The sequence below is a fragment of the Nothobranchius furzeri genome, chromosome 6, assembly GCF_043380555.1.
Source record: "Nothobranchius furzeri strain GRZ-AD chromosome 6, NfurGRZ-RIMD1, whole genome shotgun sequence".
Classification (NCBI taxonomy): domain Eukaryota; kingdom Metazoa; phylum Chordata; class Actinopteri; order Cyprinodontiformes; family Nothobranchiidae; genus Nothobranchius; species Nothobranchius furzeri.
The window spans coordinates 37,430,963-37,456,081 of record NC_091746.1 but is presented as its reverse complement, the minus strand read 5'-3'; the positions used below and the strand labels follow the sequence as shown (position 1 = coordinate 37,456,081).

Below are 25,119 nucleotides of genomic sequence, written 5' to 3'. Positions count from 1 at the left end.
TCACTTGTCCCTCAGACAGCATAATGAGGGTTCTGTTAACAGGGTGTTAGTCAAGTGTAAGAAATATTTGTAATCCGAGTAACATGAAAGGACTTCCCTAATTCTAAACTGTCAGTATCTAAGTGACTTTTTTCCGGTGACTTCACTGTTGTATCCCTGAACAGTTATTTTTTTAATGTTTTATCTTGGTTTATTTATCTATAGTGGCCCTTCTTTAATGTTGATTTAGAATTTCTATCTTATCTCTATTTTAATGTTTAAAGATTGTGTTCACAGAGAAACCGTGAGAAAACTCACTCTGAGATGCATATCCTGAACTTTCTTTAATCCCAGGTGCCTGCATTAGCTGCAAAAAGAATATAGATGGGAAAACGATCAGGTCAGAACTGCCTCACAGGGAAAATGAATATTCATGGGCTTGCCCATCGTGGCTTGCAGACGTGGAAAGCTGCATTGACTTTGCAAGCATGAGAGAGTAGACAGTAGGGATGTGAATGCTGCAGTGATAAGATGCATTAACAATATGGTGAAACCTGCTGCCGATGCTATTCAATACAATTATTACCTGCTGATGATTTATATTACGATGTTCTATACAATTCATGATGCAATTTGAAATGATTCAACAGATTAAAATAATTTACAAGCCCACATCTGGTTTTTAAACATCATCAAAATAATTTTTCCCTTTCTCTTTTTCTGTGAAGGATGTTTCTGATGATCTATTGTTTTTGATTAATCAATAAGTTCAACACGAAAAGAAAATGCTCTTGATCAGTGATATTTACATTTTATAAATGTTTTTATTGCTACAATACTCTGTTGAAATAGTTTGAAAAAATAATAATCAATGTATTTTTTGGCAAAATGCTAAACATTCAGGTTTAGACAGTCACTCTGCTCAGAAAACATAACCAACAGAATCAGAAAGTTATTATATATATATATATATATATATGGCCTAAAATAAATATACATTGTCTGAAACCTTGATAACGATACACAGAAACTAAAACTGTCCACTAGGTGGGGCTGTCACGTGTGCTACTTTCCGTCACCTTGACATGTGACTCCAGGTGGTACAGCATCTTAAAGGGACACGAACGTCGCCGAATTATGCACATTATTATCAAATTTATTTGGATCCCATCTGGCAGATGTTGATAAAAATAAATAAATAAATAAATAAAATAAATAATAAAAATTTTTAGTTTTCATTTGAAATCTGGGCCTTTTGACACCCAGTCTCTGAAAATGACGACACTTATTGTATGTGGTCAAAAGCAATGGAAGAGCTTCAACGTAACAGAACAACTTCGTTTGCATCAAATCTTCTGTTCTATATACTATAAAAGTGGTGCTAATCCTCATTAAGTAAAGTAAAAACAAGAGTATTATGTAACTTTCAAACAGGAAATGAGAATGAACATTTTGAAAGTAAAAAAGACAGCCAGTAGTTATGGTCATGGGTCTTCTCTTTCTTTAAACAGAAACTTGTCATTACTCAGGAAATTACTGTTTTGGATCATCAGGGAGCAAATGAGCAAGTGTAAAGCAACTGAAGAGGTTTTAGTGTTTTCTTTGTAAAAGTTGCAGGAGATAAAACTGCCAAAGTTAAACTAAAACAAAGGAGCTTCTGGCAGCACACTAAAAGTTACCATGGGTATCATTTTTTATTTGGTTAAGACTTTAGAGCAAACAGAAGACGAATGAAAGGATGAATGATTTTTTGGGGTTGCTGCCCTTGACCTCTTTCCTCCTCCTGTTTCTGTGGATCCTCCTGTGGTTCATCTTGATTCAGAAGATAAATTCTAAACCAGATCAAATGTTTTGGTATTGCCTCTGACACCTCTAAGTGAAGTTAAAGTCTCATTAGTCATCACACTCTGGTGAAATTACATCTCCACATTCGACCCATCCCCGTGGGGAGCAGTGAGCTGCAGCTGTGGCTGTGCTCAGGAGCTATTTAGTGGTTGAACCCCCGATGTGATGCAGTGAGGGTCCCATTTATAAAGTATTTGGTACGACCCGACCAGATTTGAAGCCTGATATCCCAGTCCCAGAGCAAACACTCATACCGCTAGGCCACTGAGAAGGTTCAAGCAGTTCCAGGTCCTAGGTGACCAACCCTCACAAAACCTCCTTATGATATTAAACCAAACCAGGTATGAAGCCTTAAAGAGAGGAAGAGGGAGCAGGAGGAGGAGGATAGCTGATGGGACATTCACAGGAAAAATGCAGAAAAAAAAATCATTTCAGGATTTATTTTTTGCTAAATCACGATCACGATTTAATCACAATCACAGTGTCAGTTGCGTCAGCTCAAATTGTTTTTCTAAGTCAAAAGACCGGACCGGCACTCTGAAGTTACGATTGTTGTATTCCGGCCACAGCGGTCAGTGGGGGTTGGAGTGACATTTCATTAACCCTTTAAGCCATTAAGGGTCATTTTGTCATGTTGGGAATATGTTTTACCCAGGAAATGAAAGAATCACAGACAGAAACGATGGTAAGTAAATAACAAATTACATTTATTAAGAACGATGTGTAACTGAAAACGCGGCTCCAAACGGGAACAGGAGGGACCGTGATCTAGAACGGGAAAGCAAACTGATGTCACAATTCCTGGAACCAGAGAACCAGAACTGGAATTGTTTGGAGAGCTATTCTTACTGGAGATGATCGGTCTTGGTGAGGCAGGGCTGGGTCTTTGGGGCCAGGTGGGGACAGACAAGCAGCAGAGAATGAGGATCCAGGACGTGATGAGGAAACAGGTTGCGTGGCAGACAGTGAGGTGGTTATGATGCAGGTCTGGAGGCTGGTGGTTAGGCAGGCTGGGAAGCGGACAGGACGACAGACAGGGGGCGGAGAGTGAGGAGACCAGGGGGACGGTGAGCGACGTGATGTTGGAACAACAACACCAGACGGCGGTGGGTAATTCCTGAGAACAGACGAGCAGGAACCTTCAGGACTCGGTAGATCGGGGCTGACTGGAACGGGCAGACAAGATTAAAACTGAACATCAAACGAGACTGCGACTGGCTATTGTTTATCCAAGATGTGAGTATCAACCGGCACTGGAGTTGTGTCACACCGCTCCTTTAGTACCCCTGGCCCTCTGATCAGGGAGATCAGGAACAGCTGGCTCTCCGACACGCCCACCTGTTAACACAGAACTGGGACAACTGCAGTGTATTAAGTGAAATGAATAGTGAGCAGGGCAGACTGTGACACATTTTTAGCATATACTTCTTCGTCTTCGTCTTCGTCTTCCTCCGCTTATCCGGGTCCGGGTCGCGGGGGCAGCATCCCAACTAGTGAGCTCCAGGCCGTCCTCTCCCCGGCCTTGTCCACCAGCTCCTCCGGCAGGACCCCAAGGCGTTCCCGGACCAGATTGGAGATGTAACCTCTCCAACGTGTCCTGGGTCGACCCGGGGGCCTTCTGCCGGCAGGACATGCCCGAAACACCTCCCCGGGGAGGCGTCCAGGAGGCATCCTGACCAGATGCCCAAACCACCTCAACTGGCTCCTTTCGATCCGGAGGAGCAGCGGTTCTACTCCGAGTCCCTCCCGAATGTCCGAGCTCCTCACCCTATCTCTAAGGCTGAGCCCGGACACCCTACGGAGGAAACTCATTTCGGCCGCTTGTATTTGCGATCTTGTTCTTTCGGTCATTACCCAAAGCTCATGACCATAGGTGAGGATTGGGACGTAGATCGACTGGTAAATCGAGAGCCTGGCTTTCTGGCTCAGCTCCCTCTTCCCCACGACAGATCGGCTCAGCGTCCGCATCACTGCAGACGCCGAACCAATCCGCCTGTCGATCTCCCGATCCCTCCTACCCTCACTCGTGAACAAGACCCCGAGATACTTAAACTCCTCCACTTGAGGTAGGACCTCTCCCCCGACCCGGAGGTGGCAAGCCACCCTTTTCCGGTCGAGAACCATTGTCTCAGATTTGGAGGTGCTGATCCTCATCCCAGCCGCTTCACATTCGGCCGCGAACCTACCCAGCAAGAGCTGAAGGTCAGAGCTGGATGAAGCTAGGAGGACCACATCATCCGCAAAAAGCAGAGACGAGATTCTCCTGCCACCAAACTCGACACACTCCACACCACGGCTGCGTCTAGAAATTCTGTCCATAAAAGTGATGAACAGAACCGGTGACAAAGGGCAGCCCTGGCGGAGTCCAACCCTCACTGGGAACAGGTCCGACTTACTACCGGCTATGCGGACCAAACTCACGCTCCTCTGGTAAAGGGACTGAATGGCCCTTAACAGAAAGCCACCCACCCCATACTCCTGGAGCGTCCCCCACAAGGTGCCCCTGGGGACACGGTCATAAGCTTTCTCCAAATCCACAAAGCACATGTGGATTGGTTGGGCAAACTCCCATGCCCCCTCCATCACCCTTGCAAGGGTATAGAGCTGGTCCACAGTTCCACGGCCAGGACGAAAACCACATTGCTCCTCCTCAATCTGAGATTCAACTATTGATCGGACCCTCCTCTCCAGTACCTTGGAGTAGACCTTTCCAGGGAGGCTGAGGAGTGTGATCCCCCTATAGTTGGAACACACCCTCAGGTCACCCTTCTTAAAGATGGGGACCACCACCCCGGTCTGCCACTCCCTAGGAACTGCCCCCGATGACCACGCAATGTTGTAGAGACGTGTCAACCATGACAGCCCTACAACATCCATAGCCTTGAGATACCCAGGACGAACCTCATCCGCCCCCGGGGCTCCGCCGCTGTGTAGTTGTTTGACTACCTCAGCAACTTCTGCCCCCGAGATCGGACAGTCCATCCCCAGGCCTCCCAGCTCTGGTTCCTCCTCGGAATGCGCATTGGTGGGATTGAGGAGCTCCTCAAAGTATTCCTTCCACCGTCCGACTATAGCCTCAGTTGACGTCAGCAGCTCCCCATCCCCACTGTAAACAGTGTGAGCGAGTTGCTGCCTTCCTCTCCTGAGGCGCCGGACAGTTTGCCAGAACCTCTTTGGAGCCGATCGATAGTCTTTCTCCATGGCCTCACCAAACTCCTCCCACACCCGAGATTTTGCCTCGGGCAACTGCCACTGCTGCACCCCGCTTGGCTATCCGGTACCTGTCTGCTGCCTCCGGAGACCCACAGACCAGCCACGCCCTGTAGGCCTCCTTCTTCAGCCTGACGGCTCCCCGAACCTCTGGTGTCCACCAGCGGGTACGGGGGTTGCCACCACGACTGGCACCGGCCACCTTACGACCACAGCTAGCAACAGCCGCCTCGACAATCGCAGAGTGGAACAAGGCCCACTCGGACTCAATGTCCCCCACTGCTCTCGGGACGTGGTCAAAGCTCTGCCGGAGGTGGGAGTTGAAGACCGTCTTGACAGGTTCTTCTGCCAGGCGTTCCCAGCAGACCCTCACTATGCGTTTGGGTCTGCCAGGTCTACGCGGCATCTTCCCTTGCCATCTGATCCAACTCACCACCAGGTGGTGATCAGTTGACAGCTCCGCCCCTCTCTTCACTCGGGTGTCCAAAACATACGGCCGCAGGTCAGATGATACGACTACAAAATCTATCATCGACCTGTGACCTAGGCTGCCCTGGTACCAAGTGTACCGGTGGGCATCCTTATGTTCGAACATGGTGTTCGTTATGGCCAAACTGCGGCTTGCACAGAAGTCCAATAACAAAACACCGCTCGAGTTCTGATTAGGTGGGCCGTTCCTCCCAATCACACCCCTCCAGGTCAAGCTGTCATTGCCCACGTGAGCATTGAAGTCCCCCAGCAGGACAATGGAGTCCCCTGATGGAGCACTATCTAGCACTCGTCCCAGGGACTCCAAAAAGGGTGGGTACTCTGAACTGATATTTGGCCCATAAGCACAAACAACAGTCAGGACCCGTTCCACGACCCGAAGGCGCAAGGAAGCTACCCTCTTGTCCCCCGGGGTAAACTCCAACACACAGGCAGAGAGTCTCGGGGCTAACAAAAAGCCAACCCCAGCCCTCCGCCTCTCACCCGGAGCAACTCCAGCAAAGTAGAGTGTCCAACCCCTCTCCAGGTCTCGGGTTCCAGAGCCAATGCAATGTGTCGAGGTGAGTCCGACTATATCTAGCCGGTACCGCTCAACCTCTGCCACAAGCTCCGGCTCCTTCCCCGCCAGCGAGGTGACGTTCCATGTCCCAAAAACTAGTTTTCTTGTCCGGGGATTGGACCGCCAAGGCTCCCGCCTTGGTCTGCCACCCGATTCGCATTGCACCGGACCCTTCATGTTCCTCCTGCGGGTGGTGGGTCCACAGTTGGACGAGCCCATGTATCCGGTTCGGGCTGGGCCCGGCCGGGCCCCATGGGCGAAAGCCCGACCCCAAGGTGCTCGCTCACGGGCCCCAACCCCAGGCCTGGCTCCAGGGTGGGACCCCGGTAACCCTCCGGTCCGGGTACTCCGACTCTTCGTTTTAACCGCCATGAAAGATCCTTCGAACCGTTCTTTGTCTCACCCTTCACCTAAGACCAATTTGTCATGGGAGACCCTACCAGGGGCACTAAGTGCCCCAGACAACATAGCTCCTAGGATCATTAGGGCACTCAAACTCCTCCACCACGATAAGGTGACGGTTCAAGGAGGAGTAGCATATACTTGCTCAATAAAATTATTTAAAAATATGAAAATGTTGCAAAAGTATCCTTTTAAGCTTAAAGGTATAGCAAAGGATCTTTTTCTTCTGGGTGGATCATCTGAACAATTGGTCCGCTTAACTGTCAATCATTCTGGTGAACCATTCACGCAAGGCCGTTGTAGTACGTCGTCGCATGTTGCTGGGTAGATTTCACTTCCTGCGCATGCACAAAGCAAAGGCGGGGCTCCCCACAGACGCATCTGTCTCCGGCTTTCTGCTCGGCAGGTAAGTTAAAGTTTGGCACACTATTTAGAGAAATTAACTTCAGATTACTGCTAGAATAAGAATTTGGCTGCAAGGCCGGCAGCTACTTGTAACGAGGATAACTGGGCGTTCTTTCTCATGTGTGTTTTTTTTTTTCAAAACGAGCAGCAGGCGGCTCTTTCCTAAAATTCAGAAACATCCTCCACTCTTCCTTTAATTTATTATGTATTTGCATCCACTTTTTTTGGATTACGCTCCTACTATTTTGACCTTGCTGCTTTGTGTAGCTGTTTCCTGACAATGCGGGGTAGGGGTCTGGCTCATTACTACACAGAGGGGATAAACAAAGCTCCAGTCGGCAGCCATGGTGAAAAGGCTCGCTCAAACATAAACAAATGTCCCCAAATAATGAGGGCCACGAAGCCAAATGCAAAGTTTAAAGCAGAAGATTGACCCAAAGGCTTCCTGATCGAGAAGACGCACGACAGTACACGTAATGAAGCTAGTGGCTAGTGCTAGCCCTATAATTGATTATGGTGTGCTCCTTTAACGATTGATAATTGTTTATAATCATATCTTAATACATCAGTTATTAGAATATTTTCCTCAGTTCTACTGAGCACCCCAAGCTCACCAACATGTTGCCTAAAACTTGCTCTGATTGGTTCACTGGTGTGTCTGTTGTGTTGATAGCTATGGCTGACAGAAGCAGACTAGCAATGGCGTGACTCGGCTGAGAGAAAAAATGTTTAGTGCCCATAGACACGTTCAGAAATAATGACACAGAGGAGTGACAGATCCCCGAGCCTTGGTAGATTGTCATCACGTTATAATCCTTAACGATCTTATATCATCAGATCGCATGGCCCTACATCACACTATGGCATTTTTCATTCCAATTATCTACATCTCAAACCAGACCATGCCTATTCATGTCAGTGACACAACCATGAAGACAAAAGTCCAACCAAGACATATTACTTTTGAGACCCACCTCAACAGTGTTGTGGCTGTTAACCAATTTGATGATGCAGGAATGTTGAACCTAACAGCATCTCCATTCCGAAGCCGCGAGACAAAATGTTCTGGAAAAAACAAGCCAGGCACCAACACTAGGAGCTTCTGTGTGAGAAGGGGCAGTGAACCAATGGGTGGGTATTTATTGTGCACAGTCTGAGGTATTTATAAATCCTTCCATTAGGTTTTTCTTTGTACAGAATCTATATTTTCCTCTGTGGGTGACGTGGTGGGTTCAAACCAGTCCACTGGAGTGTTTATGATACGTCACCGTCACACCACCAGGGCAGCTACAAAGACTTCTCAGTGTGGAGCAGAGCGGGGTTGTAATGACTCGTTTCCACAAAGCTCTAAATCTGAATGATCAAATCAACTTTATTCATATAGCACTTTTCATACAAAAAAAATGCAACTCAAAGTGCTTCACAGATTAAAATGGCCCCATAGACCCCATATTCCCATCCCAGCCCCCCCTCCCCAAGTATAAATCAATTGACAATTGCAGTTCCCCTCCCGCAACCAATTTCCAAGGTGAACGTACACTCACCCACACACTCGTACACGCACACACACACACACACACACACGTGAACAACATGCAACACCTCCTGGTGCTCAGTAGAGAAATCTGTTTCTGTATGATGGTATGAAACTTTTATACACACTGAAACTCATTTTAATTTATTTTCCTTACATTATTGATGGAATCTGCTCACTGAACTAGGGTTGGGCGATTTGAATAGTTTTTCCCATCGCCAATCGTTAGTCCAATCAATTCTGATGGGCAATTTATTTGTACACGTGACTCTTTGAGCAACGTCATGATGCACAGACTGATTTGCGAATACAGTAGTAGAACAAACACTGATTTGTTTTTATTTATATATAGAAGTTTGGCACAAATGTTTGCTGGAAGAGAATGTCAGACTTTTCTTTTGGTTTAGTTTTATATTTATAGTTTGTGAGGAAAAAATGGCTCATATTAAACACAGTCACTGTGTTTAAAGGAAGCCTCGTCCTTGCTTCCCTGTGGTGTCCACCATTGTGGTATTTTATTTAGGCAAAATGTTTTTTTTTTTCTGAACAAAGGTCATTGGGTTTCTCCCTTTGATGACTTTGAGAAATGAAAGGAATCGTTGCTGCGCTGGGATGCACTCTGGCTCCTCCTTCCCACTGCATGTGAAAGAATCACGAAACATACTACGCGGCAATTAGCTGCCGTTGCAGTGGATGAGTTCTTTTCATCCGGCAGCTAAGTGGCATTTTAGACGTGCCCCAGAAGCAAGGGCATGCTATCATTATGTTTCGAGTGTATTTTTGATGCGCTACGTTTCCAAAACACGTCAAACTCTGCAGTTTAGATTGAGCCAGACAGCAAGTCAAACACAAAAGCAGTGTAGAACATCCGGAAACTTTCAAAATAAAGATCAAGTGCAGTATGCCATTTCCTGTGAACTTCTGTAACCAATGTAAACAGAACAGAAACTAACCCACTGACATTTTTCATACATGCAGCTGTCTTTTTTCTTGTTTATTAATTCGTGTGAATGTCTGAAATCACGTGTGGTGTTGCAATTCCCCCATGATTTTGTGATGTCTTGGGATCAGCTGTGTGGAACGGTTTCATTCCCGTTGGCGTCAGAAATGCTCCCGGTTGGGAATGAGCTCACAGGTAGAATGCCACTATTAAGTTACGTGCTCGCAGCCAGAGGTCACATGATCAATTTATCCCCATCACTTTTATTTTTAAAATAATAAATAATCACTAAATTGCCATTCATTTACATTAGGGCCGCACAATATATCGAAAAATTATCGTCATCGGGATAACAGGACGATAGGCCCATCGCAAAGCACGTCAAAAATGGCGATAAATGTTTGGTTCAAACATTTCCATCCGTGTCATACGTCAACTTTTTGTAAACCAGCTCTGTTTTTTACGCGAATGTATTATTTGACCAATCAAATGTAGCCCTTCTGATATGCGGCCAATTAGATGGGTCCGTTCACGTAATACGCCCGCCCCCTACGTAGACCCTTAGGATGGAAAGCAACACCCAAACTGAGTTAGCGGCGCCGTTCCCTTGTTCGTCATGCTGGCTCAGAGCAACGAACGCACTTTGTGCTGAGGTTTCTGGAATCAGCGCTGCTTTCATACGTGAACGTGAGTCCGCTCGGTGTCGTTAAGCAGCTGATAATAACCGGGCTGACTCCGACACGTGCCGGTGAACCAACCCACCTTCATGTCGCTAGTGTTCCACCGGGTGGTGATGTTAGCCCCAGGCTCCGATTAGCTTCCAGCTAAAAGGCTACAGCACTCTCCTCCCAGTCCCACCCTGCTAAAGAGGGCCTGGAAAAGTTCCCCCACACATCAAAGTGATTTTTCCTTTATAACCTTGTTAATCAGGATAGTTGATTTGCTGCTGCACATAAACTGTCAGTCAGAAGCTCTGCTAGCAGGTTGTCTTAAGAGGAGCTAGTTCAATTTGTTAGCTTGTTATCAGAATCATAGTTGCAGTTTCATCATCTGAGCTGCTTTTTAAGATCTAGGTAAACTTGTTCAATTTGTGGTTAAAACCAAACGTGTTCACATATTTTACATGTAGGTTTTTTTTGCCAGTTCAGTAGAGGTGTTCAGGATGGAGCCTCTAGGGGGCGCCTGGGGACTGATAGTGAGGGAAAAAAGGAATGTGTGCCGAGGCGGGAAAGGAATAAAGGAAGTAAGACAGAAGTCTTGTGAAAATGAACAAGTGGCTCCGTGGTCTTCATTTCATCAATTAAAGACTTCTACATGGTGTCAGAAGAAAAGAAGGACCTACTGTGAGTTGGCAGAACATGCTTAGTTTCAGGACGAGGGTGTAGGAAGATGGAAAGAGACACCTGGCCTGACGTGGCAGGAGCAGACAGAGCGGACTGGGACTGAAGCCCAAGGGGAGATGGGAAGATGACGGATCAGATATTCTCCATCGCACCTCCGGGTAATTTCAACTTAGAGGAGCCCAGCTCCTGGCCGCAATGGATAAGACGGTTTGAGAGGTTTCGGCGGGCGTCCGGACTCGATGGAAAAGCGGAGTATTATCAAGTCAACTCCCTGCTGTATGTGATGGGGGACAGGAGCGATGACATCCTCAGCACATTACCGCTCTCTGACCAACAAAAGGCAGTGTATGCAGACGTGACAAGAGCCTTTGAGGAACAAGGTAAGCACAATGTTATCTATGAACGGGCCAAGTTTAACAGTAGACAGCAGCAGCAGGGCGAGTCTGCAGAAAATGTTATCACGGATGTGCATAAATTAGCAGAACATTGTAAGTTTGGAGCTTTAATGGAGGAAATGATAAGAGACCACATCGTGGTTGGAATAAGAGATTCCAGGCTCTCAGAGAGACTGCAGTTAGACCCAGACCTGACGCTGGCTAAAACCATAACCCAGGCCAGGCAGCAAGAGGAAATAAAAAAAAACAACAGCTGATGCTGCGAGGGGGCCACACCGAAAGTAAATGGACTAATGTGGATGCCATAAACACCAATACAGGGAGACCACACTATAGACAGACACCTCCACGCAGGCCAGAGCAGTTCATGTCCATTCCAAAAGCCTCAGATACGAGTCATTATGAGGAAAAATGTAAGAGATGCGGCAAGGGCCCGCAACACCCTTGGAAAAGGTGCCCAGCCAAGGAGGCGGTGTGTCGCAAATGTAAAAAAAATGGACACTTTGCTGCAGTTTGCAGATCATCACAGAGTGGAAACATTAGTGGAGAGCGACCCAGAAGAGGACATAGCTTTTATGGGGTCTGTTAACACTGATGAGACTGAGGAGGAATGGCTGAAAAAACTCAGTTTTAATGGAGAAAATGTGACATTCAAACTGGATACAAGAGATTCAGTCACAGCGGTTCCAGCTTCTATGTATTCCGAAGTGCGGGATGGAAGCTTGCTGGCACCTTCTAAAAAGATTAAAGGTCCTGATAACTGCCCTTTAAAAGTCCTGGGGGTCGCGAGAGCACACATCAAATCTGAAAAAACAGAAACAAGACAGGATGTGTATGTGGTGTCAAACCTAGTGATGCCTTTAATGGGACTCCCTGCCATAATAAAGCTGAACCGGATAAAGCAGGTAGCTTCAGTCCAGCAGGAGAAGCAAGAAAAATGCCATCAGTACAAAGCTATGTTCCCAAAAGTGTTTACAGGCCTTGGGAAGCTGGAAGGGGCATATAAAATAAAACTGAAAGAAGGAGCGGTCCCCTATGCTCTCTCAGCCCCACGCAGAGTCCCTTTACCTATGAAAGAACAAGTAAAACAAGAGCTAGACAGGATGGAAGCAATGGGGGTTATAAGGAGAATCAAGGAGCCTACCGCATGGTGCGCCGGGATGGTGGTGGTTCCCAAGCCAAACAAAAAACCCCGCATTTGTGTGGACCACACTCGACTGAATGAAAATGTGTGCAGGGAACGTCACATCCTACCTGCAGTGGATGATACGCTGGCTCAGCTGGAAGGGGCAAAAGTGTTTTCTAAATTAGATGCAACATCTGGGTTTTGGCAGGTGCCTCTACACAAAGATTCCCAGCCATTAACAACTTTTATTACCCCTTTTGGCCGATATTGCTTCCAGCGACTCCCTTTTGGCATATCGTCTGCACCAGAACATTTTCAGTTGAGGATCTCACAGATCATCGCAGGAGAAAAAGGAGCGTTGTGCCACGCAGATGATATTCTAGTGTTCGGCAAAGACAAAGCGGAACACGACGAACGGCTACAGCAGGTGCTTAAAAGATGTGAGAAGGCTGGCCTAACTCTCAATGAAAAATGTGAGTTTTCGGTGGAGAGAGTGAAGTTTCTAGGACACAACATAAGTGCAACAGGAATCGAGGCAGATCCGGATAAAGTCAGCGCCATTGAAAACATGCCCGAACCACGAAATGTGGAAGAGGTCCGCCGTTTCCTAGAGATGGTGAATTATGTCGGCAAGTTTTCATCCAGCCTACCAGCCCTCACTAAACCTCTGCGAGACCTGCTAAAAAGTGACAGCACATGGACGTGGGACGCTCAGCAGAGGACAGCGTTTGAAAAGATAAAAGAGGAACTGAACTCTCCCCCAGTGCTGGCACAGTATAGTCCCACAAAGGAAACAGTGGTGTCAGCAGGCGCGTCCTCATATGGACTCGGAGCGGTTCTTCTACAGCGGCAGGCGGACGACAGGTGGAGATCTGTTATGTATATGGAGCCTGACACCCACAAAGGTACAATATGCCCAGACTGAAAAAGAGGCTCTTGCTGCAACGTGGGCCTGTGAACGACTCAGCTCATACCTGCTAGGTTTTGAGTTTACAGTGAGAGCCGACCACAAACATCTGGTCTCCCTGTTAGGTTCTCGGGCCTTAGACGACCTACCACCAAGAATCCTAAGATTCAGGCTCAGACTGCTGAGGTTCAACTATAAAATTATTCATGTCCCTGGCAAACAGCTTGTCACAGCAGATGCTCTTTCCAGAGCTCCTCAAGGACTGGAGGACAGAGAAGCCAATAGCAGCTTGCAGCAGGAATGTTGTATGCATGTTGACCACATCCTACGACAACGTCCTGCCACAAAAAGTAAATTGGCTCACATCATGGACGTTCAGAGCTCCGACAGCGTTTGTAAACAGCTGAAAACATTTACTGAAAACGGCTGGCCCTCCAACAGGAGGAACGTCCCAGAGCACCTTCTTCCATTTTGGCCCGAAAGGACTGATATTGATCTGGCGGAGGGCCTGCTTCTCAAAGGCAAGAGGATTTTGATTCCAGCAAGCATGCAGACAGAAATGTTGGATAGGTTGCTTGAAGGGCATCAGGGGGTGACTAAATTTGTGGCGCGTGCACAAGAATCCCTGTGGTGGCCGGGGATAACATGACAGATCAAAGATATGGTGGAAAGGTGTGAAATCTGCTGCCAGTTTTCACAAACAAAGACAGAGCCACTGACGACTACGCCTCTACCACCACGCCTTTGGCAAAAAGTAGCGGCTGATATCTTGGTTGTGGACTACTTCTCCCGATACATCGAAGAAGCCAAACTCCCATTTCTCACAACAGCTACAACGGTGGAGCGGCTGAAGGTGATCTCTGCCAGATTTGGCGTGCCGGAATGCCTGGTGACAGACAATGGCCCGCAGTTTGCTTCCTCGGACTTTAGTCTGTTTGCCCAGGACTATGGTTTCCGGCATGTGACCAGTAGCCCTCGTTACCCTCAGAGCAACGGGGAAGCAGAGAGAGTCGTCAGGACGGTCAAACAGCTGCTCAGTAAAAGTCCAGACCCTCAGAGAGCTCTCTTAGCCTACAGAGCTACACCATTAGCTCATGGACTGAGTCCAGCGCAACTGCTGATGGGGAGGCAGATAAGGTCCACAGTTCCCACCACAGCACAGGCGTTGAAACCAGCCTGGCCGAACCTTGGAGCCTTCAGGAAAAGGGATAAAGGGTTGAAGGAGAGGCAGAAGAATTCGTTCGATATGAGGCATAAGGCTAAAGACTTACCAGTTCTGATTCCGGGCCAAAGAGTGTGGATTAGAAGATCACAGTCCACAGCTGCGGTCCAGGGTCCGGCCTCAACCCCAAGGTCTTATGTAGTGGAAACCGAGCGAGGGAGTTTTAGAAGAAACCGGGCTCACCTGACCGTACTCCCTGAGACAGAGCTGCCCTGCTCTGAGGAGCTGGTGTCAGACCTGACACAGAGACTCCCGGGTACCACTGTGACCAGGTCGGGAAGGGTTTCCCGCCCACCAGAGAGACTGGACTTGTGAATATTCTCGTTTTAGTTTACCCCTACATTAAAAAACAAAAGGGTGATGTTTCTAAAACAAAGGTGTTTATGTTAGATTATATTGTTAAACAAAAGAGTTGAAAATGCTTGGTTGTAAACACTGGACTATAAGTCAGGTTTCTGTTAGAATGATACTGTTATGTTGGGTACAAGGTTATCTTACAAGTAAAGAGTTTTTCAAGCTAAAAGGGGGAGGAGTAGAGGTGTTCAGGATGGAGCCTCTAGGGGGCGCCTGGGGACTGATAGTGAGGGAAAAAAGGAATTTGTGCCGAGGCGGGAAAGGAATAAAGGAAGTAAGACAGAAGTCTTGTGAAAATGAACAAGTGGCTCCGTGGTCTTCATTTAATCAATTAAAGACTTCTACAAGTTCCTCTTCTGAAAGGTAGACAATTGTTTTTTTTTCTTTCCCTCAGAAAATCTTAATATTCTCCTAGTTTGGCCCAGCACAGATCACTTCCCAGTTACAGCAACAGCCTTATATCATAACCACATAAGTGGAGAAAATGTTCAGTAGCAATGAGAGAATTTGCTGTTGCATTTAAGTGATGTTAACTATTATTTAACATTTAAACTTATTTTCAGATTTTTTTTTTATTTAAAAAAACCCTGGTAAGGGATGTTTTTCTGTATTTGCAGCATCAGAAAAAGTTTTATGGTGGAGGTGATGTTTTAAAGTCACTGAGAAACTGCATGCATGCAGTTTGTTGTTTTGCTGCTAATACAGTAGCAGGTGCAGCTGCATATTTTTGCAATAAAAATGTTATGTTGTAATGGAATTCATGCATTAGTTTTTGTTTGCTTTGAACCCAGAGCAGACGTCACACGCCGGACGACATCAACACTGCATACTTTAGTATTTGTTCATTTATCGCGAGTAATATCGATATCGCAATATTAAGCACTGTTATCGAATATCGCAGGTTTTCCTAATATTGTGCAGGCCTAATTTACATTAATATTTAGTCCAAACAAGCCAAGAACAAGAGAGCCCCAGTAACATAAACAATGCAATTAAATGATTTCACTTAAAGTAGAACATTTCACCAGCTGCGGCCTGAACGCACATTCCTTCTGCTCCACATAAACCTCAACTGGTCACCTGCAGCTTATGCGTAATTAAATGTCTCTAGGGAGCTTTCTGAAGAGGTTATGAGGTTCTGGACTTTTGACTCTGTTTAAATATTGCTCTGGATAAATCCACGCTCCGCTGACACACTCGAAGTAGGTGTTTAATAACGAGCGCTACTTAAGCCAAAGTTTTAAAATCAGGAAACTTCTCTCCAAATAAAATAACCATTAGTCTTCCAGACACTCTGAAAGATAGAAGGGTTTCAACTTCCACACGACACCGTGCTCTTGTGCATGAAGTCAAGTAGGCCTGCGTCACAATTTCCCAGCTCCTCCTCAGCACGCCACTGTCAGCATCGAGATGCTGAGAACGTGTGAAATAATGCTCAGATGCACTGTTGGAGATATTTTCTTGTTTGTTTGTTGTTTTTACCTCCAGGATGTTCTCTGTGTGTACCGTGTAAAATGTCTGTAATTAACAAACTTACGCACTACAAATAAATAAATTAACAAACAAATCGCCTCTTGTTAAAACAATCGTAACAGCTCAGCCCATCGTCGATAATCGAATGGTTCATCCCATCGCCCAACCCTACACTGAACATTCCTCATTACTGCTGTCAAAAATGAAAGAAGAAATCTAACTAGGTTTAAAAAAATATGTTACAAATATTTTGTGAATGGTAGTTCGATGGATTTTAATTAACAGGGCATTTTCCTTTTAGAGTACATACATTTTGGTTAATCAGAATTAATTAGAAGAAATTAAAGAATAAAAACTTGTTAAAGTCATCAAGGGTCCTTTACATTTTTATAGTGCATTTTATAGTTTTTATATGGACTTATTTCTGCAAGAAAGTCTTTAAACACTCTTAATACGGTTCAAGTCTTGTTTGCAAATTTATAAAGAGGAAGTAAATGGTTGTTAGCTACATTTGTGAAAATGTTCTGATGGTTTCTTGTCAGTAAAATTGTCTCATGGACCATTGGACAGATTTTAAAGATACTTTCAGACTTTCGTCTTTGAATGCACATCTACAACTTATTAGCATTTGGAGTCAGTCAACCAAAACAAATCAGCATTAGCTGAATCAAAAAAACATCTGTAACTTGGTCAGTTTCCCACTTGAGCTAAACCTTGATGCTTCCGTAGCTGAGAGTCATTCACATCATATAAGCTGAGTGCTAACTGATCACGCATCTTGCAATATTGTGTGAAATCACGCACAGTGTTATTTTTAAAGGTTCACTTGGCTATTTTGGGTTGCTTTTAGCATCCCAAAGTGTCCATTTAGCAGAACCAAAAGCACATTAATCTAACAGCTGAAATGTCCCCTCAGCTTTCATTGGTGTCTACAGGAGTGGCTCATCACTAAATCAAACAAATCAATTGTGTTCATGATCTAAGACATGCAGGAAACAAGCTGGAAGCAGACTCCAGTGCCAGGTCTGTCAGCTTAATTTGTCTTTTTAAAGCTGTCCTGTCCTGTCCTGACAGTTGTAGCAGACAGAATGGTTGATCTGGGTGCCATAACATGCCAGAGCAGTTTTACTGTACAGCAGCAGGAATGTGGGATATTCATCTTGCTGTACAATAGCGTTTACTATGTTTGTGGCATTTTAGACCACATTCACTTACACACCAGAGTGGACAGGCAGGGAAAAAAGAGACATAATACAACACCAATTGGGAAAGAGAGGGAGGGTAATGGAGGGACAACAGCACACAACAAATAGATAGCAAACAGGCAAGACACAACAGTGGAGTTGTCATAATAAAAAAAATTTACACGACTAAACGGAATAGGATTTGTTAAGAGGTTATTATCCTTATTTTTTGTAGAATGTATGTGTATGTATGTATGTATGTGTTTGCTCCAACACTTCTGATTCAGCGGTTGATTCACCTGTTCAGCAGCTCATCAAGCTTTGCAGAAGGCTGTTAATCACCTGTTGATTGAAATCAGGTGTGTTGAAGCAGGGTTAAAACTAAAATATGGTGGATACCGGCCCTCAATGGACCAGAGTTCCCCACCCCGATATAGAGTATCACAGCTTATTGGTCATAAGTAAAGGTAATATATTCAGCTTAAAAGCAACAATATTTACCCCTACAACTTGTTTGGTTCTGTTTGGCAACCAGTACCTTGATCTTGCTGTCACTAATTATTTTTTGACATTTGTGTTGAGGGGCGGGGTGAGATTGCAGGCATTTCCCTCATGAGATGAAGACGGTATGACTGCATATGGTTAAATGAGCATGTTTCTGGGTATGCACACCTGGGATTTATCAACAGTCAATTGCGGAGGAACGTCTGGACGATTTAGGACAAATGTTTTGATGAATTAGGGCCCAGGTCTGGAATCATACATCTGTTCACTCATCCAATGGGAATACCAATTATTGAAACTTCCTCTTTGGAAGCACTAAACTGTAATTTTTCAACAGTCGGGAAGAGGGCCCCTTCAGGGAATGTGAGACGGCCAGCAGTGCTGTCAAGTTATGTTTCAGCTCTGACTTCAACGTTTAACAGCCCTTTGGGGCCCCCTTGTAGCCTGGGGGACCCCAGCAATTGCATATCCTACCTGTTCGCAAGCATCACCTCTGATCATCTACAACCAATCTGTGCCCTGCTCCTTTGACCTTTGACCTCAACAAGATGTTTTTATCCAGATGCCTGCAGCTCACTGAATATTTGTTGTTTTTCAGACCGCTTTCTGTAAGCCAGAGATGGTTGTTGGTGAAAATCCCAGTAGATCTGGAATATTCAGATCAGACTGTCTGGCACCAACAACCATGCTGCCTTTACAGTACTTCAGATCTTTTATCTCCGTTCTGGTTGCTGGCTTGTGATTGGCTGATTTGTGGTAAAGAATGGAGCAGGAGTATATAATCAGATGGCAGGTGAGTGTAAGTCGAAACTATTTCAGAGGATTGTGATCATTAAATATTAGCAATTCTCACACTCTACCTTTTAAATACATCTTAGATCAGTGGGTTCACTTGTTGCTTGAGAGTTTGCAGGTTTTACCTTTAAGCAACCTACAACTTAGATAAAATGATATGACTTTATTGATTTGTGCTAAACAGAAACAAGCTAAGAGAGAAGAGTCCTAGTAAAGCAAAATGACACACCAACCAGCTCAGACATCAGTAATGAGGGAAAGAAAATGTGAACCATAAAAAGCCAGAAACTATTTTAACCTGTACACCTAATCCACTATTTTAAACAAATTGAAGATAATTGTATGGATGAACATCTTCACAAGGACTTTCTCGCCCTTTTCATTTGAGGGGTGGGGCCATTTTAGGCCTGTGTGTGTGTGTGTGTGTGTGTGTGTGTGTGTGTGTGTGTGTGTGTGTGTGTGTGTGTGTGTGTGTGTGTGTGTGTGTGTGTTGGGTGAGTGCAGGGGTGATGGGTGGGGGGTCAGGGTGGAGCCGCCATGTCTAAGCCAGCGCACACACAAGAGAGGGGTTGTTGGGCTGAGAGTCACTCACAGCCCTGATAGTTGCAGCCCTAAATCACTCAGACTCTTTCTGCATATTGTGGTGGACCACAGCTATGACAAGTCTCACAAAAATGATCATCTGCAGCGGCAAACGACGAGGAGACGAAACCTCAGTTTATACAGCAACACACAGGCAACGATTTTCTGTGTCCGAACAAATGGACGCTCTGTTCAATAACCTCATATTTTAACAAGTCTAAGGGTCAATAAAGCAAACATGAGTAAAACAGAAGAAAAAAAAATCTGTAGAGGAAGACTTGGCTTCGGGCACATGTAACGTGTGTTTTATTTAACAACACTTTAGATTTTACTGCTATTCCATGTTTTCTTTTAGACATTCAGACTGAGGCAAGCATGAGGTTGGAGCTGGTTAGCTTAGCAGAGCAAACAGGGGCTAACGGTAACCTGGGGCTGTTTAGTTGAGACCACCTATTCTGTTTTTAGTCCCTCTATTCAAACATGTATATTTACGTCAGCAAAAGATAAGAGGAAAAGAAACACTGCATGTTTAGAGTGTAAACAATCTGTTAGGTAAAAATAGAAATCACAAGATTAGAATATATCACACAGGAGAGTCTCTACAAACGGAATAAGTAAAATATGTTGTTTGTTTGTCTTTGTTTGTTTGTTTTACTAAATGCAGGAAATTTTGAGAAATTGCTGATTTGCCACATTCTATCTGACAGGCTGAAAAGAGAGCAGTTTTAAGGCCTGTTTCTACGGGGACAGTTTTAGACGTGACACAATCAATGTAAGCCTGATTATTTTATAGAGCACCACTGTAATCAGAGCTTAAAGGGAAACTATGCAAGTGTTGGCTTGATTTTAGCACCCCCTAGAGCCCATTATTAATTCACTGTTGTAAATGCAAAACATATCTCCTCACTGTGCATTAGTCTTTTTAACACCTTCACCTAACAGCTGAAATGTCTACCCAGCCTTCATTTGTTTCTACAGGAGCAGTTCATCACCAAATCAAATAAATCAGCTGTGCTCATGATCTAAAACATACAGGTATCATGTGATGGAAGCAGAGTGCAGCGACAGCATGCCAGCCCCACTTTGCTATTTCCAAGAGGAAATTGTGGAATTCTGGCCACAGATGGTGGTGGGGTCTGAGTGGCATTTCATTGAACCCATAAATGGGTACTTTTAGCAAATACTGGCTCAAGAATATAATTTAAAATTTATGGAAAAGTTGCATATGGCTTTAAAACCAGTTAGCTTGGTGGTTATTCCTCTCTCTGATCTGTTACCATGATTCCACTGTGAGTTGGTGACATTTTTGGTGCTCGCCAAATGTGGTGATGTATTAAAATCAGGTGGTTTACCTATTAGCAAAAGGCAGCTCATGCTACATCTATTAGCCTTGTGTTGCTTTGAACATCCCTGTGTTGTTTACACATTATGTTTTTGAAGATCTGATAATAAATGTGAATAATTCTGATGCTGTGAATCATTTCTCTTGAGTTCAACAAGGTTAAAATCTGTTCAAATATGTTATTTAATCAAAATTTCCTAACATATTAAGACTGGGTTTTTACATAGGAAAATAGTGCACTATAAAGAAAGTCCAGAGTGGATATTTTTGCCATATTGCCAATTTCAAAATGCATTTCATTCAGTAAAAATTAACCTGAAACAGATTGACAGTTTTAACGTGTGAAAAGGTCTATCTGAATGTTGGTAAAGTTGTTTGCTGTGTTTTACTTGACCATCACCCCAGCCCAAAAATGTCAGTACAGTTGACTAAATGTGACTTTTTAAAAAGACAATTAAATTTTCAATTGGGTGCCAAAACCATCTGTTTAAGGTCAAACATCAAGAAAAACAAGTTTATTGCTAATTTGCTTAACATTTTTAAAAGTAATGGAGTTTTTTTTTCTGAAGTCTAAATGGAAGTACGTTGAAGTTTATAAAGTATTATCACTGTAAGACGAGAGCAATCAGATTTATTTAGATAATCTATCTATAAAACCAAGCCTGCTGTTTACTGTAACAGTATTCTTGGTACACTTTGGTCTCAGAGCTAGGCTCAGCTTAACTCTTAATGTCCACCTCAACATAAAAACAATCTTAAAATACTTTTTTGTATTTTTCTTTAATTTTGGGTAGTAAGAGTTGTGATACAATACAAGTATTAATAATGTTTAAACAGCCATAATGCTTTTAGAATCATTTTAGTTTATTAGCTTTTGTTGATGTAGTTTAGTTCAAGCCTTGGTATAGGGCTAAAAAAAAGCTCCACAACAATGCTCAGAAAGCTATAGAAATGCTCACCAATAACATCTACATCAGAAGTGATGATCAGGATCATTTTCTATATAAACGTTATGCCATTTTAACGGTTTAGGTTTTATTTAAAAATCAGACTGGTTAATCCAAAATGTGTCTTTGAAAACCTGAAAGTCCACAATACAACAGGATTCTGTGAGCTCCACTATTCAACATACAATCAGCAACAAGCAAAAGATAAACTTCCATTAATGAATCAGAGGTGTTAGCTTCATGCTACATAATCATAGAATGATATCGTATCATATAATATCAGTCAGGGAGCAAGCCCCTTAAAGAGGCTGCACAGACCCCTGTCCCCACTCGCACAGACCCCCAGTCCCCACTCATCTTCGTTCGCCCCTGCAGCAGGAAGACCGATCCAGATAAATGGCTCCTGTGAATCAGGTTAGGCTAAAATATGCTTCCAGCAAAAACACTACATGAGGAGAGAACTTTCAAACTGGTGACTGAATGCTGGAAATTATCTTATAATCTCAAACAACCAGAACCCAAAATGCTGCTCTGAATAAAGTCCGTATTTCTGAGAGTGTGTGTCTCATTCACAAAAGCAAAACGAATTTGTTTTAACTTGTGATAAATTCATGAAAAAAAAAACATTTCTGTCTATTTTTTAAAACAATTCCAACAAATAATTATCTGAAATGCTGTGTCACAAGCACTTAAAGCTTAACACCCAGCAGAAATGCTCCTGTTTTGAATAAAGCGCATCATGCGTCAGGTTCTGGCTTCAGAAACAGACGCAAACACGCTCACGTCACCTCTTAAAGCTGAATTAATGCTCTACAGACTCGTGTATTTTCATAAAACAGAATAATAAAAGAAGACACCTCACCTGACTTCTGAGATCTGGCTGGAAGTCAAACTCTCCTGCGGCCAAGAGGACAAATGAGGCGCACAACGTTGCGCACATGAAGGTAGGCGCAGGTTTCCAGTCCAATAAGTGGCTCCTCTGTGTGGCAGCGAGGCGCGTGCCCTGTCCGTGCGTGAACTCGTGCAGGTGAAATGAAACGGGCGGTCATGAAAGCACCGCGGCGTCCGTGTGCGTGTCGTTCATCACTTTACTGAGAGCAGGCACGCAGTGTGAGGCAGCATCTGGCTCGTTTTGTGACACATCCACTATAGTTTCAGGCAGTCTGAGGATCACCCGCAAATGTTGCTCAATAAGCGGTTTTCTAAACTTTAATCGTTCCACCCTCCCACACCCGCCCTAGTCTATCTTCTCTGGGGAACTAAATAGTAAATAAGTCTGCTATAAAGATGCTCTCTATTCTGAGGAGCGCATTTCCGATCTAAACAGGTGTTTGAAGCTCCAGAGGGCTGAAAAGACATTTTGGTTCAAGTGAGAAAACTTTATAATGATCTGAAGCTTCAGTTTAGTGAAAACTTCTGACATTTTCCACAAATCGCCTATTTGCAAAAAGGAAATACAAAGAAGAATTTACAGACCATGTGGAAATCCAACACAGAATGGATTTAGTTTTGTTATTTGTGTTTATGAGCAGAAAGGTGTCTGGAAATATTGGAACTGCAGTCTGACTCACTCTGTGAGCAGATCCTGGATCAGTCCTCAGCTGAGCGGAGCAGTGGGGCCCGTCCTGCTCTAATGAGGAACAGTTCCTGGGAGTCGCCTTTATAAGGGAACATTTCACAACACAGTCATCAAGGAACATATCCATCCATCATCAATCCATCCATCTATGCATCTATCCATTAACAAATCCATCCATCCATCTATTAATTGACCCGTCCATCCATCCATTCATTATTTAATCTATCCACTCATCCAACCATCCATCCAACCATCCATCCATCCATCCATCCATCCATCTATTAATTGACCCATCCATCCATTCATTATTTCATCTATCCATCAATCCACTCATCCATCCATCCATCCATCCATCCACCCATCCATCCATCCACTCGTCCAACCATCCACTCGTCCAACCATCCATCCATCCATCCATCCACCCATCCATCCATCCATCAATCCACTCATCCAACTATCCATCTATCCATCCATCCATCAATCCACTCATCCATCCATCCATCCATCCATCCATCCACTCGTCCAACCATCCACTCGTCCAACCATCCATCCATCCATCCACCCATCCATCCATCCATCAATCCACTCATCCAACTATCCATCTATCCATCCATCCATCAATCCACTCATCCAACTATCCATCCATCGTGACTTGTCCTATTGGGACGAATTTGTGAAAGTACAAACTGAAGGACCAATAAGTTAAAACCTATACCGTTTGTACTAATGCAACATAAAATCCTCTTTCAGTGTCATCAATACTATACAAATAAATACAAATTTCGAAATAATAGCTTGTGGAAGTTTAGGGGTTTTTCCACTCTGTGTGACAGAATGTGTCACAGAGAGGTGAGTTACACACAAACCAAAACTCAAGTTTTATTCGAGTAAGTTTACAAAACAGAAAATCAAGCATGCTCACACCACATCCTCCTCTCAGATTTATTTAGGATTTTAAAATTCACAGTTTTGTCTTGAGTGAGAAAAAAGGAAGAGCAGAAAAAGGCGTGTGCAGCCAAAACACAAGTAAGAGACTGTGTTACTTTAGCTGTGAGGCAACTTTTCTAACCACTGCAGCACAATCCCACACCAACCAACTTCAGTAATCTAAATTAAAATCACAGTGTTAATATGTTATCTATGGACCACAAGTGTGGAACAAAACAAGGAGAGCCTCATCTGACACAGAGACAGCAGTCCCCTGTGGAGGACAAATTTCTGGGGGCATTGGATTAGTTCATCCATTCATTTCTTTGTGTCTGATTTGATTCATATGTTTTTTGGTACCGAATATTTTAAGGTGCTTCTTCAATCCAGAGTGTTGTGAAACCATTCTGACATAAACAGCCCTAACCCTACTAATAAATCAGGAAAATTAAAGCACACAAAAATGACTATACACTTTCCATGAAAAGATTTAAACTTGAGGTAAAAGCAAAACCGTCAAATCTTAACACTGAAAGGCTTTGCGTCAATATTTGTTCTGTGAAAACAAAACTAAATGATTGGATATAATAATTCAGAATGTGATTCAATACAAAGTTCAGAAACAACTGATGTAGCATTCATTAAAAAAGGTACAAAATATCCACATTTGTCACAGAAGCTTAGCCAAACACAATATAAGAATGGACTCAACTTCAACAGTTTAATGTTATTGTGATATATGCTGTCATACAATGAGGGCTAACTAGTTTAAGCTACAATACAAATGGGCTGAGGAGTCATATTTAAGCCAGCCAAGAGACATAGTCCCTCCAGCGTGTCCTGGGTCTTCCTTTAGGTCTCCTCCCAGTTGGACGTGCCCAGAAAACCTCACCAGGGATGCGTCCAGGAGGCATCCTAACAAGATGCACGAGCCACCTCAACTGGCTCCTCTCGATGTGGAGGAGCAGCAGATCTACTCTGACTGGGCCTTTCCACCGGAAGCGTAAGTGTCATGCGATGCCTGTGAAACATACTACAGCAATTAGCTCCTGTTATGATGGCTGGGTATGTTGCTA

At 44.2% G+C, this 25,119-nt stretch overlaps 1 protein-coding gene across 1 annotated transcript in view; it reads right to left on the bottom strand.

The window, feature by feature from the left end:
- The window catches only part of hapln1b (hyaluronan and proteoglycan link protein 1b), a 37,353-nt gene extending 14,825 nt beyond the window's left edge, over nt 1–22,528 (bottom strand). Inside the window, exon 1 of the mRNA XM_015973946.3 lies at nt 22,400–22,528. The gene's annotated coding sequence lies outside the window, so the exon portion shown is untranslated. The remainder of the gene's footprint in view (nt 1–22,399) is intronic.
- Nucleotides 22,529–25,119: the final 2,591 nt, after the last annotated feature.